The 19,663-nt window shown below is 41.3% G+C and overlaps 1 protein-coding gene across 7 annotated transcripts in view; it reads left to right on the top strand.

Moving 5' to 3' along the window:
* Nucleotides 1–18,944: 18,944 nt before the first annotated feature.
* NTRK2 (neurotrophic receptor tyrosine kinase 2) overlaps nucleotides 18,945–19,663 on the top strand; it is a 337,321-nt gene continuing 336,602 nt past the window's right edge. For all 7 annotated transcript variants that reach the window (XM_029919706.1, XM_029919707.1, XM_029919708.1 and 4 more), the window contains exon 1: nucleotides 18,945–19,207. The gene's annotated coding sequence lies outside the window, so the exon portion shown is untranslated. The remainder of the gene's footprint in view (nucleotides 19,208–19,663) is intronic.

Here is a 19,663-nt window from a genome sequence, read left to right as displayed (position 1 = left end):
TGGTTAAAAATTTAGTAAATAGGAAAGACCATGGAACACAGAGTTAAAATGATAAGCAAATTTCCTGAGCATCTACTGCTTATAAAATCTCTTCTTTTCCTCCACAACCAGGCATGTTTATTTCCCTCCTTAGGAGGACATTGGAGAATCGGGGAGTATTGTCACTTCCTAAATTTCTGGAGTCTGTGCTACAAGCATGGAACATTGGCTGCCCATGGGTGTAAACACTTGTTGTTGCCTGGTTGGCCTACACCCCATGCCACATATTTAAAACAGATTCTTTGTCCCTGAAGGATGAGAACTTATTTCTTCTGCTGTTGGTGCTAAATTATTAGTCTTCTTTCTATTACTACTCCTTGTTAAACTCACTTCCTATCCCAGTTTGGTTCTCAAAGGGCCTCTCTACCCACTGACTCTTCCTTTCTCCAACCCCATCCCCACCCATACATACTTGCATTGTGGTCATTCTACACAGGTACAGCCAGTGGGGGGATTGAGTGACCCTCCTCCCCCTCAACTCCCATTGTCAACACACTCAGGTTCTCCAGTGTCCTGATTTGTGGCTTTGGCTGCTGTTTGCAGTCCTCATTAATTTTTTTAAATGTCTACCTGTGAGTGTCACATTATCCATGATGCCCTGGCAAAAAACCGTTTTATTTATTCCAGGTCATTTTTGAACTTCTGTCTGTCTGCTTGCTCTTGTTTTCAGGTGGCTACATCTAGGTGAGTACTTTTTGATGCTATGCTTAGAAGCATTTTTTGTTTTGAAGGCTTATTTTCTCTGCCCACGCTGCTGGGGGTGATATTTATACATTTCTTCTAACAAAATGATGTGTTAAGAGAAAGACTTATATTTAAAGTATGGTTTTTATCATTGAGAGGGAGATTTGGGAGAATGTTCTGGGACAGTAGTGAAAGGCGCTCTGTGCTCAAATGAGCTTGAGTTTTTTGATGAATGAAATTTCAGGAGCAGTTTTCATAATGGTATGAAACCATGTAGTTGTGGGGTTAACACAGAATGAGGTCTGGGGAGAGAGTTTGGTTTAACAGAAATCTCAGAGATGAAAGGTAGATTCGGTGAGGTTTGTCTGAGAATAATGGAGGATCCAGGGTATGGAAACTTCATTTTCCTCAAAAATTCTGGAAAAAGAATGAGAGATGGGGTTGGAGACAGGCACAGTGAAAAGAGGAAGACTTTGGAATCTAAGGATTGAAGTTTGATTCTACCTGCATTGCCAGTAGGACTTTGGTCAAGTTACTTCAAAGCCTCAGTTTCCTAATCTGTCAAAGAGACACAGAAATATCTATATGGCAGGCTTCAAGTGAAGACTAAATGTTTGTCATGGAGTAGGTGCTCCACTAACACGAGCTGAATTATTTCCATTATTTTATTAGTTTCACCCAGTGTTACTTTTGAGCGTTTGCCATGCATATAGTAGTCAAGCTCCTAACTACTCCTTGCGCTGGAATTTCTAGGAGCATGGCACTTTGGCAAATGCCTTCCGATGTGCTCCCGATCTCTGAATGCCCAACTTCTCCAATATACAGTAAAACTCTCCATTAATAGTAACATCTGGGGAACTACTTCAGTTAACTGGAACCTTGGTTGTTTTATTTACTGTTACTAAAACCTTCTTGTCTAGGGTTTACAGCCAATGGAACATTCATGAACATTCCTTGCATGTGAATGTCAAGTTTTCCCTGTTGATAACTGTAACTATAATTAATGAAGATAGGGCTCAGTGACCCAACAATGCAAGTTGGGAGCTGATTTTGTGAATAAATCTCTGATACAAGCTTAGTTTTTGTTATTTGTTTCTTTCACCCAGAAAAGAAATACAGAAAATGGGAGTTATTTTGGCTCTGATAAAGCACTTCTAATGACGTTTCGGCCACTTGGTTTGAAGAGAAGTGGTTGCATGACTCCCAAGTAACTTGTTGGTGTTCTCGTCCCCTAGTGAGAGAGAAAGAGGGTATGACAATGACTAGGATTTACACCAAAGACAACAGTTCCCATGTGACATCGTTAACAGAAGAGACCACTCTAGAAATCCCATCACAGGAGCAGGTGGGAAGGTTTGTTTAGGAGAGGGACTGTGTTATAGGCAAGGATTTTGTGGGGAGGTTAGGGAAAGAAGGGCCTTTCACTGGGGCATCTACAGGGATTTTGGGTGGAAATAAACCATGTTTCCCATATTGGGTTAGAAAGGATGTTTTGTAAGTATTTAGAGGTTTGCTTCACATTCAGAGCTTTTTTTATGATGACTAAGTCTATTTATAACCCACCTATGCCATTCAAAAGCTAAATTTAGCCCCGTTGGGAGTGTGACCTAGGAACAGATGTGTTACTGGGTCTATTCTCCCCATGATGCAACCAGATTTCTTGTTTGCAAGGCCTGGCCATGTCCAATGCTTTTGAAAAGAGGACTATAGAATTGCATTTTCTGAAAACTATGGCCATTCTATGTTCTAACGTAGTCTAGCTTCTGATGAGGGGGAATTTGGTGGGAAAAGTTTCCTCTTTCTGTGGCTCCATTTGGTGAAATTTTTCACCTTTAAGGAATGAGAAAGGAGAATCGAAGTCTGAATAATTTATAGTGTATAACTATTACATGCAGTGAATAATCATCAGGACAATATCAGTGCAAATAACAAGAAAAATAACTGCCAAAACATATGGGATCACACCACAGCAGCTGTGAGATCAATTTTCAGTCATCTAGAAATTTCAGGATTGTTTTGAATGCCAGCAAATTATTATTCCTGTTGGGTCCTGAAAATAGGGCTTCCACGTAGAACCTTCTGGGTCTCACTCTTCAGTTGCTTAACCATCTCTTCGGTGCTTTAACAGCTAACTTCCACTTTCAGAAAAAGAGTCTCTACAATGGCTAGTGTGGCAGAGACTGGCGATGTATACTCACTAAACCATCTCCTTTTCCTGGGCATGCAACTAAACTGCATTTCCCAGCCCACCTGCTTCTAGGGGGAGCTGTGTGAGTAGCACTGGAGGAAATGATATGTGGTCCTCCAGATGTGACCCAGAAATCATCTTGTTCCATTCAACGTGTTCCCTCTCTTCCCACTCTTGGCAATTGGGTGACCCCAGACTTCTACTGATGATGGGGTAGTCATAGCATGAAAGAGCTTGGGTCCCTGAGTCATCATGGAAAGAGACTCATCCAATCACTAATATCTGCTTTGTACTTTGTATAGTGAGAAATAAACTTTCATTGTATTGGAGTAGTTAGAATTTGGAGTTGTTTCTTAGAGCAGGTAGCCTGTCCTGGATGATACATTCAGACACTCACTCCACTGTCTTTGTGAACAATCCTTATCCATCAACTCATCATTGAGGCAGGTGACTCACAGTTCACTTAACATGAGGGAAAGTCCTGAACTGATAGAATGACAAAGGCCCTTTTGTTCCTGAGATGTTTTATTTAGTTACTTCTGAGGCCATTGGATTAGTCAGTTATTGTGAAAGTCACCATATGAGGTTAAGTGCAATCCATTTTGGAGGGAAGGAGAAAGGCATGGGTTTTCAATTCAGGTGCAATGACACACAGTGTCATACCTGTTGCATATATCTTTTTGCAATGTATAGCTTATCATTAATTATGGTTAATGTGCTGAAATATATGAATATATGAATTAAACTTTTTTTTTCATTTGAAATAATTGCAGGCTCAGGAAATTACAGGGAAATGTGCAGGGGGTGTCCATGGACCCTTTTACCTCCCCTGCCTTCCCCAGTGTTGATACTGTGTATAATTATAGAAGTCCATCAAAACTAGGACACTGACTTTGGACAATTTAGAGTTGACTCAGATTTCATCAGTTGTACCCACACTCATTTGTGTGTGTGTTCGTGTGTGTGTGTGTGTGTGTGTGTGTGTGCAATTATATCATACATATAGTTTTGTGTAACTATCCTTCACAATCAAGATGCAGAACTATATCACCCCCACAGAACTCCTTCATGCATGCACTTTATAGCTATGCCCACGTTTATCCTCCCTCCTAATCCTTAATCCTAGCAACAATTAATGTGTTCTCTATTCTATAATTTTGTCATTTTGAGAACATTATATAAATAGAATCATACCATTTGTACCATAAGCATTATATACTATAAACATATGCTACATGGCATAATTATTTGTATACCAGTAGTTCATCCTTTTGTATTGCTGAATAGTATTCCATGGTATGGATATACCACAGTTAGTTTAATCATTCATCCATTAAAGAAATTAGGGCTATTCCCAATGTTTGGCTATTATGAATAAAGCTTCTATGAACATTTGTGTGTAAGGTTTTGTGTGAACAAAGGTTTTAATTTCTCTGGGATAAATGCTTCAAAATGCAATTGCTAGGTCTTACGGTAAGTGCATTTTTGGTTTTAGAGGAAACTACCAAACTATATTCCAGAGTGTCTGTTCCATAGTATATTCCTACCAGCAATGTATGCGTGATCCAGTTTCTCTGCATTCTTGCCAGGATTTTGTATTTTAGCCAATCAAATGGGCATGTAGTGATGTCTCCAGTGTGGTTATAATTTACATTGTTCTAATAGTTAATGATTTTGAACACCTTTTTGTGTGTTCATATTTTCTCTTTGGTGAAATATCTGTTCATGTCTTGGCCCATTTTCTCATGGAATTGCATTTTTTTTTCATGTTGAGTTTTGAGAATACTTTGTGAAGTCTAGATATAACCACTATGTGGTCTATAAATATATTCTTCCACTCTCTAGTTTGTCTTTTCATCCTCTTGACAGGCTTTTTCATAGAACAAGCATTTTTAATTGTAATCAGGTCCATTTAATCAATTTTCTTTTAGTAGATTATATTTTTCACACCAAATCTTGCTAAGAACTTCATCTAGCCCTATGCCCCAAAGATGTTCTCCTATGCTTTTTTTTCCTGTGAAGATTTTACAATTTTCTGTTTTACATTTAAGTTTATGATCTATTTTGAATAATTTTTTATAAGATATTAAGTTTAGGTCAAGGGTTTTGCTTATAGAAGTCCACTTGTGTGAATGCTTTTTGAAAACAAATGAGGACCATCATACCATCCATGATATTCCTTTACTTGTGTTTTCATGAACTTTCTTGAATGAGGGGTAGACACAGGGGAAGGTATGGTTATCATATCTATTTATGCACCCCAAATATCGGTAACATTTTGTGTCTCGCATAGGGGAGGGTCTTAAAGGAGCAGCCACAGGTGGGACAGGGCCTGCAGACGTGTTTGTCCCACAGAGTGTCTTTAAAAACAATTTAAGCCAACTTTAAACATTTGAAAATTTCACGTGCAAAGGTAGACTTTATGAATTCTCTTTAAAAACCATAAGCTTCAGTAATGGTAGAACCACATTCCTCCTTGACAAGTGCATCCTTGAGTTGAGGTGTTCCTTTGGTCGGACATGCTCTCTCCAGTTCACTGGAGTCTCCACAAATGCCGGGGGATTCCCTGACATTGTGGGTTCTTGTCAGTGTCACTTGCCCACATTATAGTTTTCCTGGCATTATTGTTGCAATTGTCTTGTGCTTGTTCTCATATGGAGCTCTCTTTATTCACTTTAGATCTTTGCTTTGGTGACCTCCTTAGATTTCTCTTCTTGGCCTATGGTTCTTTCTTTCCTTTCATTCCATTTCCCCTACTCTCTCCTTTGCTTTGTCTCTTTCTGGTTTTATTGATGTAAGCCCACTTTCAACTTTGATTAACAGTAACATGTTACCCAAAAATGGCCCATCTGGGTACTCCTTCCTATGGGATCTTGACCTCACAGGACATCCAGCCAAGGTCTTGGCATGCAGCACACCATTTGTCAGTTTCCAATGTGGAGATGGTGGTAGGGTGTGGGGAATACTCACTAGGTCTTTGTTTTTAAACCACCTGTTGTGACATAGTTATTAAGTTCCCACTCTCCCGATTTGGGCCACTGAGCCCAGTCATAAAAGCATAGGTAGTGACATCTGAATTACAATTATTCTAAGTCACAATGGGAGTCATTTGGGGAAGAAATAAAAAGTCTTTCAACTAATAGATGACTCATGGCATCCTGGAGAGGGAAGGCCAAGAAAGAGCAGTGCCAGAGGATGGGAAATTTCAAAAGCTTCTGGGAAAACTTAGGTCAAAAAATGTTAGACCTGGACTCGAAAACCTTTTCTCAAATCCCACAAATCACATTTGATTTCAAAAGAAACAATGATAACAGACTTGAGCACAAGATGGCAGTCTTACGTCTGCTTCACTCCCCAAGGCCTTTGGAAAAGGTGATAGGAAGCAGAGAAGAAACAAAACTCCTGTGTTGCTGAGAAATATTGAAAAATAAATAGTAATCAAGAAGAATGATGAGGCAAGGAAAAAGATTAAAAATAAATGCAGGGCTTTTTGTGCTGTGTTTTGCTTTGTTTTAAAAATTGGCTCTCATTAGAGTCTTGAGTCTGCTAAATATGTGTGGGCTTAGGTCCCACGTGTGTGTTTTGGCTCTGTTCTAGAGCAAAGACCTTAGGAAAGTACAGGGGATATAGAAGGAAGCAGAGACCATATGTGCTGGGGAGGAGGCAGGGAAGGGCCTTGGTTCTTGGATGGAAGGAATCTTGGGCTCAACTATAATGACCTTTTTCAGTGTCCTTATGAAAATAGGAGAATGAGGCATTTCCTTCTTTATACAAAGACCTCTTCTAAATGCTAGCAAGTGTTTAGATAGGATTTCACTCACGGTCTGTATTTAACAGGAAATTTAAAAACCCTGTTTCTCCTCTTTCCCTCCCTGTCTCTCTGTCTCTCTTTCTCCTGTAGCCACTGAAATGCAGAATGGAGAAAACTACCTCCTCCAGAACACCCTCCTTTTCTGCCAAAAGATATCATATTCCAGAATGAAAAGATGGATGAGGAGGAAAGTCTAACTTAACAAGAAGCTTTCTGGAATCCTCTAATGAGAAACCCGACATAGCCTTGGCAGTACGGAGGTAACCCAGTCCTCACAGCCAGCCCCATAACTGTGTCAAAATCTCCAAAGCAAAGGAAGCTGGCAGGCTGTGCTTCTGAGATGAGGTGAGGTCATTCAGTGCCTTGACATTTCTTCTGATGGCCAGCTGCAAGACCGTCCTTTCAATAGGCAGAGAGGGGGCTTCTCAGCTGATTGTTGTTTAGTCCATCCTGGAGCGTGTGGGTTACCTTGACACTGTGGACCCTTACTCATCATCCAGCATATGATTTTCTTCACTTACAAAATGAAATTAAGAAAAGCAATGCTGCTTCTGAAGATGACATTCTTCACATGAAGGAAGCTGCAGACTTAAAATTTCACAGTCAACGATGATATCTAATTTCTCATCCAAGAGCTTTTTGAGGTAGAGGTCATGTGATAGTGTTATCCTCATTTGTTAAATGCTGAGCTGCAGGCACAGAAAGGCTAGGGGAGAACCTGAAACCACACTGTGCTTTTGCTCCATAAACAATCTTGTGATCCCTCTGTGAATATTATTTATTCAGTTACTCAGAGAAATAAGAGTTCAAAGGACTCTGAGAAATAGAACCAAAGACAGTGGCTGATCACGTCTTAGGGGTTCTAGAACCACTGGGGATGGCTCTCAGGGGGGTCCTCTCTCAATCCAACAGTGCCACTTGGAAATTTTTTTCAAGTTAATGTTGAAAAGAATTGATGTTTTGGGTTGTGCTTTGAGTATCTGATCACACTCTTTGAAGAGCATTAGAAATATTCAGGAGGTAAGAAAACCCAGAATTAGCATTATCTACCCTCAGAAGTTGAATTATCCATTGGAGACAGAGTCTTCGCTCTTACTTGGCTCACTTGTGAGGATAAGAGGAAATGGGAAGGCAGGAAGGCTTCTCCCACCTCCAGGATCTTCTCTCTTAATCCACAAGAAATTTTATCATCCATGCAGAAGATGTCCTCCAGTGGTAGAAAAGGTTTATTAAAACTTTTAAATAGGGGGAAGGCAAAAAACTGCAGTTTCTGTGTTTGCAAAGGGCCTTGCAGAATCTCTAAGGCTTCTGGACAGAAAAGGGCTATTTATATAATAAGGCATAAGGTCAGTCAACCGACCATGGAGGGTCCTTTAAGAAACAGAATCTACATAAATGAAGGACCACAGAATCTCAGGAAGAGGTGGATTTTGTTCCGCAGACTTTTTTTTTTCTGTAAAACTTGGGATAGAATAGTTCGAAGGTCATATAAAGCCAAGGGATAGGGTCTCTCCCTCAGTAGAGAGAAGGAGGAAGCACAGAAGGAGACTCACACATGCACACATGAAAATACTTGGAAATGCTTCAGAGCCTGTCGGTTGCAGGTCTTGGCAGGAATCACCAAATACACTTTAGATAGGCCGCTGCATTGCTGAGGGTGGAGTGGCCACAAGGCAGATTCTGATCAGAGCAGAAGAAAGTGGTGAGAAAGCAGTCATCACGTCCTCTTAAAGTCTAGTTAGGGACCAAGAGGCCAGTGTACACATTTGGTGCCAATTTTCTTGTGAGAGTAGAGGAAAGGTGTGAGTGTGCCCACCGCTCAAGCACGTGTGTTTCCACCCACATGCCATGTGCTCTTTGGCCTCTTTGCATTTAGTTGTAGTACCCTCCTAGTTCTCTGCTCTGGATAAATCAAGTGCATTCTTTAAGACTCATCTCAAGGGTCATTGCCTCCCTGAAACCTTACTTGCATCTCTCTTTGTCTCCTAAAGGTCCTAACACCTACCTCCAGTTTTATACCACATAAATGGACATGACCCATTTTGCATGTGTCTTTCCACAGGCCTCCAAGCTCTTAGAAGACAGAATATGCCTTATTCCTCTTTGTATTTCCAGTGTTGTCTGTTGGTCGGCTTGAAGAGAACTGGAGGTCTGATGGTTATTACCCCCAAGAACTTCCCTAGAAGTCAGGGTAGGAGCACTTAGGTAGGTAGCTCTCCACTGGCTGTGGGGGCTGCAGGGTGCAAGGCAGTTGCTAAGTGCCTTCAGAGGTTCTAAGGCCACATAAAATATTGCCTTCACAAGCAATACTAGTGTATCATTGATTATACCATTGGAGAAGTTACCCTTTTTCTGGAGAGCAATTACTTTACTGATGGAGAGTTAATTAATTAATTAATTAATTATAAATACAGGTAAGGATCTGCACAGAGAAATATAAGAAATGTGGAGAGGATTTTGTGGCCGGTGCCAATGAGGCAGCTATACCTCGTTTCTCTTTTATAAAGCCCTAAAATATCAGTGTTGAAGGACACCATTGAGGGTATCCAAGTCCTCACCAACTCCTCATGGCTTTGGTTACTTATTACTGTGTAGGAAAAAGTGCCTAAACCTTAGTGGCTTGAAACAACAGCCATCTTACTCTGCCTCACAATTCTGTGGGTTGGGAATTCAGGCAGGGCTGGTTAATCCTTTAGTCCCAGATAGCATCAATAGAAGTCTCTCAGGGAGATTCGGCTGGTGGATAAATTGGCCTGGACGACTCAGAAGGCTTCCTCCCATGAGTGATGTCTAGAAGAGAAGGCTAGGCTTAGTCAGGACTGTGGCCTCAGATGTTTTCCAGCATGGTAGTCTCAGGGTAGTTGCGTTTCTTGCATAGTGGTTCAGGGTTTCAAGAACAAGTCTTATAGGGTATGAGAGAAAATTTACATCTCTCTCTCTCTTTTATTTTTAATGACCTAGACTCAGAAGTCACATAGTGACACCTTTGCTGCTTTATACTGGTCAAGGAAGTCACAAGCTCACTTAGATTCAAAGGGAGGGGACACAGAGTCCACTTTTCAATGGGAGTAATGTCAAAGGATCTGCTACCGTGTTTTCAAACTGCCATTCTTATTTTACAGATGGGCAAATCTGAGGAGGCTTAGGACAAGTAAGTTGTTCCCTAAAAGTACCACACAAGCTACAGAGTGGCATAGCTGTGATGGAAAGCCAAGCTTAATGATTTGCAGGATGTTCCTGTGACATGATAGAGTATTTGCTATGTCTGTTTATTCTCTTTTTCTCTTTTCCTTTCCTTTCCTTTCCTTTCCTTTCCTTTCCTTTCCTTTCCTTTCCTTTCCTTTCCTCCTCTCCTCTCCTCCCCTTCCCTCCCTTTTCCTCCCCTCCCCTCCCTCCCTTTTCCTCTCCTTCCCTTCCCTCCCCTCCCTTTCCCTTCCCTTCCTTTGCTTTCCCTTTCCCTTTTTGGTTTCCCCTTCCCCTATCTCCTCCTCCTCCTCCTCCTCCTCCTCCTCCTCCTCCTCCTCCTTTGTAGTGGTCTTCTTCTTCAATTAAGGCAAAAAAATATCTTTAGTCAAAGTACTGGAAAGAACAAACACAAAGTAGTTATATTCCCCATAGATTTTTTTTAGAATACTGATCAAAATTTAAAGCTATCCTTAGAGATGAAAATTAAGGCAGGAAAGCTTACCATGCACAGTATTAATGCATATGTTTATTAATAAAGTCTTGTATAAAAGACTGATTTCAGAGTTGGCTAGAGTGACCAAGGTGGCAGAAAGACCCTGTGCTTTTCCCCTTACACAGAAAGAGAAGATGTCAGGGTATTACCTGGAGTTCTAATTTTCCATTAAATTCTGTTTCAACATGAAGATTGGGAAAGTTCTAGACTATATTTTACTGAGGTTCTATTTAGGAAACTATGAAAAATGCATTAATTGGCCCTGAGTGTCCATTCTCCTTTTCTTTGGTTGGGTAATAGGACCCCTCACTTCAAATTTCTCAGAACATTTGGTCACATCCTATTAAATAACTCTATTTCCCAATCTCCTCTGCAGTAAAAGCATGGCCACTAAGTTTTTACCAGAGAAAAGTGAGTAGAAGTGGTACATACAATTTTCACATAATTTCCTTAGAAGGAAATTATTTTCCCTCCATTTCCTGTCTTCATTCCTTCCTGAGGGCTAGCGAGTCAGCTTTCACCATGTAGGTGAGGAAACCCTGGGGAAATGACAGAGGAACAAGATAGAAGGAGTCTGGATCTGTGGATAACCCCACAGAGCAGGGTCATGCATTCCTGGAACATGCATTGGCTCTGAACTGGAACACGAGACAGGAATAAGTTTCCTACTTGTTTGAGCTACTGTATTTGGTGAGGGGGTCTCTTTATTGAAGCACCTTAATTTTTACCTTACCTATTACATTAATGAAATAATGTACAGATGTAGGTTCCTAAACATAGGTGATGCCCATCTCTTTCAGTTGAAATCATAACTTTGGAAAAGAAGACATGGCCACAGGAATGGGCCACTTCCCTTAATAAAATAGAGCACAGGAGGCTCCTGGGTGGCTCAGTTGGTTAAGTGTCTGACTTTGGCTCAGGTCATGATCTCGCAGTTCATGGGTTCAAGCCCTGCATCAGGCTTTGTGCTGACTCCTTGGAGCCTGGAGACTGCTTTGGGTTCTGTGTCTCCCTGGTTCTCTGCCCCTCCCCCACTAGCACTCAGTCTCTCTCTCTCTCTCAAAAAATAAATAAACATTAAAAAAAAACAGCACAGGACAAAGTTTGAGCAACAGAAAGGGTATCTCTAATTGGAAAGAGGTGTCAGGCAACTCTGGTTTGACCTAGCTCTGCTCCCTTGATCCTTTTTTTTTTTTTTCTGTTGGGATACTTCCACTTCAGTCACTGTTGATACCATTTTCCTGGCTCCAAGGAAATGCTGCTTGGATATTTTATAAGTGGGTCCCTAGGACTTGGTGGGTGTGGAGGAAGGACACTCATGACAGGGCCATGGAAACCCACATGCCTGACTTGGCTGCAGTACTGGAGGCTATACTGGATAAATGTGAGACGCTGAGAAGTCTAATGTATCTTAGACTCTAGGACCCAGATTTTGGTTTTATTGGGTTGTTTTGCTTTTTTTTTTTTTTTTTTTTGAGGAAAAATTGATAAAGTCCCTTGACTGGCCAGCTGTAAAAGAGAATATTGATTTGAGAGAGAAGGTAAGTTCTAAAATATGAAATTCTGACCACACAGGCATGAATGATCCCCAAGATGTATAAATGAGACTGTGTAACTAGGCTGAGGATTTCAGTGTGGAACAAGATGGAAGGTGGGTTATATAGCCACATTTTGGATATGACAGAGAAGCACAATTCCATGAGAACAATGTCAGAAGTACTAACATTCAGAATTCATTAAAGTTGTAAAAAAAAATAGGGCCACACACACAGAAAGGGTTATTTGAACCAGGCTTAGAGCAAGAAGAAGAATGAAGAGAGAAGTCCAGAGCTGGGGCAGATGGAGAGACATTAGCAGATCATAGAGACAACACAGTATTATTTACTCTTAATCTCTGCCCTCTATGGTAAGAAAAGGGATCTTTACAGTGGAAATAGCATAAGTAATGTGGTTAACAAAAATTCGGATTCTTAGTCCATGAGACCATGTAAGAGATGTCATAGCATACTTAAATGGTTGCAAAGATGATAAAAGTCATTATTGGGCTTGCTTATGTGACCAAAGAACAACTGTTGGTAATAACAGCATATGGAGGAAGAGAATAGAAAATGTCTTGATTGCCCCAAAAGGAAGAAAGATGGATTCCAAATGCACCTAAATTACTGTTCATTTGGTTTCTCAGACCACCTCTCACTAGCCTAGACTACTCTTCCTCTTTCTGAGCCATCTTGCCCAATTTTTCTCCATTAGGGAAAAGGGGAGTGAGTGAAAAATTAGCCAAGTGGATTGTGGCTAGGCTTCACAAGCCCAAACTGTACAAGAGGAACTCTTATCCAAGACAAACTGGTGCACCAAGTGTTGAAAGGCCAGTCGAGACAAATTCACTTGGAAAAAAATATTGGAAAAAAGTCTATAAAGAGCAAAAGAGACCACGGGAAGGAATGGAGTTGTAGGTCAAAAAGCCATAGTATGAGGACTAGGTTGACGTCAGGTTAGAATGAAAATAGATACGAGGTTGGCAGGAGATATGAGTTTCAGGGTGATGGCAAAAAACCAAACCAAACCAAGCCAAACCAAACCAAAACAGTTTCCCCTACCCCAGAACCCCCAAATGAAAACCACAAATAGGCAATATCACCTTGGTCTTCATGTAATTGGGTTCATGATGCTCAAGTGGCTCAGGTCAAAGGTCAAGGAAGACATCATTATGGAATTCATTTTGATGGATTCTTAGGTGGCTAAACAGTCATCTTCAATGTAAAAATGAATTAGTTAGTTAAGGAATGAATGTCAGCCTAGATGATGTCTCTAGTCAAGTGTCTCAACCTGTCACGTTAATATTTTTTATCAGTGACTTAAAGGAATGCATGAAAAGCACATATATTAGACCTGCAGGTGAGAAATATTTGGAGAAACAGCTGAAATGTTGGATGGCAGATTCAGGGTTTTAAAGGATTCTGCAGAAGCCTCTAGGATACCTGATGATCTAGATCACTGAGTCAAAAATAACAACATTGGGGCTTTTAGGAAAGATGATTGTTGAATTGATACCATTTTTTTTTAGTTGATAATTTTTAAAAGCAAAAGAAAAAGTACTCTACATTAAAAAGAGTAAAAAGAAACAGACAAAATTAATTTTACTGATATACTAGATCCAAATAAATAATAAATTCTAGTAAATCCAAAATATTATCATTTCAACACAAAATAAATATAAAATTATTAATGAGATATTTTGCATTTTTCTTATTAAGAAAGTGTGGATTTTACTTGGAGCACATTTCATTTTAGACTGGCCATATTTCAAGTACACAGGCGGTCAACTACCATGTTGGACAACATAAGTCTAAAAGGATATTGGTCCTTAGCCACATACTGAGTGGCTACACTATTTGTAAAACACTTAGTTAATAAACTGTAGAAGTCTGATATGATTGAATGCTTGTAGCTTAACTCTAAGGGTGATGTGGCCATAAACACTGATCTGTCAATGAGTTGTAATTGTCGAATGAGTTGGAACTGGGCACATTCGCCTACCTCAATAAATCTGGGCTAGGTGGCATAGGAAAGACATACCATAACTTTTTATTGAGGAATAAAGGAACTCTCTTGTATGACAATTGATATAAGACTTTTTACATAGACTGGGAAAACAATCTGGAGTTTACTGTGTGACTTAGTTAGATCAATAATTAAAACTTAGATTTCAGAAGTATATGTGACTACAATTTCCTGAAGCTCTGTAGAGTTTCCCCCACATGCTCTCTTCTTTTTAGCTGTTCGTAAAAGCCCCATAAGTCTGGGCAGACTTAGTGTGCGCTAACGGTATGACTAAGAGTGAAAAGTGGAAGGTTGGGACAAAGGGAAGACACAACATGCCTTCCTAAAATTGAAGGATAAGGTGAGGGCTCCGAGTGATGAGGCAGCATGTGGCTCTCAGACTCTTTGGGCAGACAGGTGAGACCCTAACTCAGACATGGAGCCTGTGGGATGGAAGACACCTGGGAACTTTCTGAACAACAAAAGAGGAAAGTGAGAGGGAGCATGTGTGGGGCTAAGCATGAGTAGACACCTCTGATTCCACTGTGGCCTGTGCTGAGGGTCCTCAATCCCCAAATACTCCCCCATTTGCAGATAGCATGCAATTCCTTTGGGATTATGTCTTTTCTCCATTGTTCTCTAACATACAGATACCCATGGGAAGGCAAAACATCCAGTGGTGAACATTATTTAGATTGTAAACATTTACATTCAATTGGTTTCCACCAAAAGGAGGGACTCTCGAAGCAGAATAGCTCTGGATCAGAGTGGGAAAGACTCAATAAAAAGAGGAAGAGGCGATAAAAAAAGGCAAGTTGTGGGTAAGAAGGTTGTTAGTGCCAGAGAACCATTTCACAAGTTTTCTGGTCTGTGCTCTTCTTCCAAACAACCTCCCCAATCCCTCTAGGTTACTGATGCGTTACTTTGTTCCTCCGTATGCATTCACAAACATTGGCTTTCTCTGTAGGCTCAGCCTACATATTGCCCTGCAACTGCATTATTCACTTAATATACTATGGACATGCCTCAAGATTAAGTTATAGAGTTTAACTCATTTTCATTAGGTAGATAATCTATAAAGAATGGAAATATAATTTATTGAATTGTTCTCCTATTGATGAACATTCAAGTTATTTCTAGGTACAAGCTACAACCTCTCCCATCTTTCAAATAATGGTTTCTCCAGTCTTTTTCCAGCATATAAAAGGTATTACATAGTAGGTCCTTCTAATATTAGACCATTTCAGATTCTGATTTTATTTAAAAAAAAACAAAACCCTTCAAACATTATAATAGCTTCCTAAAATGGGAAGTTCTAACAGCATTCCAATGGCAACAAGAAGCTGATGATAGTAGGATCTAGGGCAGTATTTGTTTCTTGCTTTTTAAAAAAGTTTTTAAAATTTATTTCTTTGGAGACAGAGTGAGAAAATGGGGGAGGGGCAGAGAAAGAGGGAGAGAGAATCCCCAGCAGGCTCCATGCTTCCGGTGCAGTGCTCTACGTGGGTTTCAAACTTATGAACCTATGAGGTGCTAACCTGAGTTACCTAGGTGTCCCCATTTCTTGCTTTTCAAAATAGCTTTATCGAATAACATATAAAAAGTTGGACATATTTAAACATGCAACTTGATAATATGGAAGACATCACTATAATCAACATAATGAATACATCCATCATCTTCAAATCTTCCTTGTCCCCGAGTCACTGCTTTCCGTGTCTCTTCCCTGCTCTTTTTGTTCCTCTTACCATCAGTTACTGATTTCCTTTCTGTCATGATAGTTTACATTTTCTATAGTTTTATAAAAATGGGATCATACGGTATGCTTTCCTTTTTGTCTGGCTTCTTTCACTCAGCATAATTATTTTGAGAATCATCCATATGGCTGAAAGTATCTATATATTTTTTTTTCATTGCTGAGGAGCCTTTCATGGTGTAGGTATGCCGCAACGTGTTCACCCAGGCTCCTGCTGATAAATACTTGGATTGTTCCCAGTTTTTTGCCTGCTATAAACACTCACATAGGAGTCTTTGTATGGACACAGGCTTTGATTTCTCTCTTGCAAATACATCGAAGTGAAATGGCTAGATCACCTGGGAGATATACGCTTCACTTTTTAATAAACTGTTCTTGGTTTCCAAAGTGATTGTCCATCGGTAAAACTATTTATCTCTGACAAAGTCATAGTCTGAGAATCCCTGAAATAATGTCTGAGAAAGAGATGGTAGATCTTAAAATTGAGATAGACCCATAATTCTGTCAGTTGAGAGATACTTATTGATTGGCCAGTGCATTCCAGATACTGTGCATGATAATGTTGAATTACCAGCATGGATGAGAGGGACCCTCCCTGGTCCAGTGCTGGAACATTTCTGGCTAACAGAAGAGGTAGAAAGTCAGACTGCTGGAAGCAGTGAGACTGGGAATAACACAGGGACAATTCAGAGATTCTGATCATGGGAGGGAAATCCTCCAGGAGGGGTCATTCAGACTGACTTGCAAGGTTACAGGTTAAGAAAGGGAGAGTATAAAGGGCCTATTTGAGGAACCCCAACTTTAGCTTCTTTCATTTATTCATTAAACACACACACACACACACACACACACACACACACATTTTTATTTTTTTTTTAGTTAGCTTCCAAAACTGTAATCACTCACTTGATTATTGAATGATAAAGAATGTTACAGTTAAATATTGAAAATTTATAACATTTCAGAAATTGGAAGGATCATAGAGATCAACTGGATGGATACTATCAACTTGATCCTGTTAAAATACATATTCTAAACCTGGGATTCTGGAGTGGGTTCCGAAATTCTCCACTTTTAACAACCTATTGGATCATGTTGATGGAGTTGGTTTGTGGACCATCCTTTTATTTTATTTTATTTATTTATTAATTTTCTTATTTATTCATTTTACTTTGTCAATTTATTTTTTAACATTAAAAAATTTTTTAACTGAAATCCAAGTTAGTTAACATATAGTGTCATAATGCTTTCAGGAATAGAATTTAGTGAGCCATCATTTGTATATAACACCCAGTGCTCATGCCAACAAGTGTCCTCCTTCGTGCCCCTCACCCCTTGGTCCTTCACCCCTACCCAACATCTCACCAGCAACCGTGTTTGTTATCTGTATTTAAGAGTCTCTTATGGTTTGTCCTCCTCTCTGTTTTTATATTACTTTTGCTTCCCTTCCCTTATGTTCATCTGTTGTGTATCTTAAATTTTACATATGAGTGAAGTCATATGATATTTGTCTTTCTCTGACTGACTTATTTTGTTTAGCATAATACACTCTGTTTCCATTGACATCCTTGCCACTGGCAAGATCTCATTCTTTTTGATTGCCAAGTAATACTCCATTGTATGTGTGTGTGTGTGTGTATGTGTATACATATATATACATATATATGTGTGTGTGTATATACACACACACATATATATATACACACACATCTTTATCTGTTCATTGGTCTATGGCCATTTGGCTCTTTCTATAGTTTTGCTATTGTCAATAATGCTGCTATAAATATTGGGAAGCATGTGCTCCTACAAATCAGCACTCCTGTATCCTTTGGATAAATAGGCAGTAGTGCAATTACTGGGTCATAGGGTAGTTCTATTTTTAACTTTTTTAGAAACCTCCATACTGTTTTCCAGAGTGATTGCACCAGTTTTCATTCCCACCAGCAGTGTAAAAGTGTTTCCCTTTCCAGGGTCCTTGCCAACATCTGTTGTTGCCTGAACTGATAATTTTAGCCATTTTGACAGGCACACACACATATTTTAATACCCACTATGTCATTCAGATATATCAATGACCAAAATAAAAACCCATGCCTTCATGTAGTTTACATCCCACTGGGAGAATTACGATAAATAATAAATGTAGCAAATAGGTAAAAGATCTGTTAAAAAATGGTAAGTACTATGGAAGAAACAGAGCAGAAGTGTGATTAGAAGTGGAGCAGGCGGTTCTAATTTCAAGTGGAAGATAGTCAGTGGGGTATATTTAGAATCTAAATCGAATAGTATATATATTAGAATGCAAATTCTAAAAATATTCCAACGTAATTAGAAGCTGGTCTGCAAACCACTCAAACCGCCTGTCCTTTGGCTGCTGCATTACACTTTGCCGCCACTAGGGCGCAAATGGGCCATTTCTGAGAAAAATGGGATGAGGGTGGGGGTGTGAGAGAGTCTCGGACAATTAGATACACAGCCTCCCCAAGGTGTTCCGCAGGGCCAGCTCCATTAAGGGCACTGGCAAGAGAGGCGGGAGAGTGTTAACGTGTGTCCTGGATCAAGACAGTTTTGCCTTTGGCTCTCCTTCCTTGGCACGTCCTCACCCCGCAAGGGTGGGGGGCTGGGGGGCGAGCTGAGAAATGAACTTCAGCCTGGCGATTCACCACAGGATGCATGTCACAGCTGAATGATGATGGAGAGAGGTAGACCTGCCGGCCCTGTCTTCCAGCCCTGCAGCGAGATTTTGGGGGAGCCGCAGGAGGACTCCCGCGGTTACACTCAGCGCCCTGGGTTTGTACAGAAGCCCCACTAGATGTTTTCCATTCCCTTTTAAGATTTAAGTCATCACCAAGATGTAAGCATTCACCTTGACGTTCGGGTTTCTGGATCCTTCTCACCCCCCAGCCTCTGCCTGCAGGTCCACGACCGTTCTTATTTTCTGAACAAGATCCCATCCGGTCGTCCTTTCTGGAGCTGATCGCTACCAGCCTTTTTCCCCTCCGAGCAGGAGCTCGGCTAGGCCGGGCGAGCGGCGCGCCGGCCGGGCAGGGGCGCGCACGCGTGGGGCGCCGCTGGTTGCGCATCTGGCGCCAGAGCGCGCCCCCAGCGCAGTGCCCGCCGCGCCCGCAGGAGTGGGTTGTGCTCCCGAACGTGCGGGGCGCTCTCTCCCCGCGCGGGGGCACCAGAGCCTTCGGAAGTGTCAGGCACTGCGGTGCATTTTCCCAGTTCCCTTTTAAATGACTGCGGAAAAATAGACTCTCGGAGCCGCAAATGGGAAGACGGATTCACAGACAAGGCTTGCGAATGCCCCGCAGCCATCATTTAACTGCAGCCGCAGAGCAGTTACGGTTTGTCACCCGACCCTCCCGGATCGCCTCGTTTGTCCCTAGTGAGACCCCGAGGCTCTGCCCGCGCCGGGGTTGCCGGTAGCTGGATGCCTGTCGTGCTCTGGGCAGCCCGGGCGCAGGGCACGCGTTCGCGCACACCCGCGCACACACGAAAACGCGCAAGGTACGGCAGGGGAGCGAGGGCTCGGGGTGCCCCGCGGGGGGTGGGCATCGCGGGGAGTGAAGCGACGATCTGGGAACGGCTGCATACTGCCAGGCTGAAGGATGAGAGAAAATGACGCGGCGCCACACATCGGACAGGCCAGGGTTGCTGCCGCGCATTTAGGGAACCCAATACGCGTCAGGCGCGCTCCCTTCGCCTCACATGTCTCTATTTCCCGGGCGTGTGATGCCGGAACACAGCGGGAAAAAGACCCACTTAGAGAGCTAGAGTTGCCTTTGGAGACTCCCCACCCTCTGCAAAAGCACCAACAGGAAGACCCTCCAAAACCACGGATCCCCAAATAGATGGTCCGGAATGGGGGCGGCTATCCTTGGTTACCAATGCTGAACACGTTTTGGTGTTTACAATATTTATTTATTTTTAGGCTAGCTCGCCCTCCCTTTTAGGCAGGATGGG

This window comes from Suricata suricatta, chromosome 13 (genome assembly GCF_006229205.1).
Source record: "Suricata suricatta isolate VVHF042 chromosome 13, meerkat_22Aug2017_6uvM2_HiC, whole genome shotgun sequence".
Classification (NCBI taxonomy): Eukaryota; Metazoa; Chordata; class Mammalia; order Carnivora; family Herpestidae; genus Suricata; species Suricata suricatta.
Note: the sequence above shows the minus strand (reverse complement) of the source record. Positions and strands in the feature narration are given on the sequence as shown.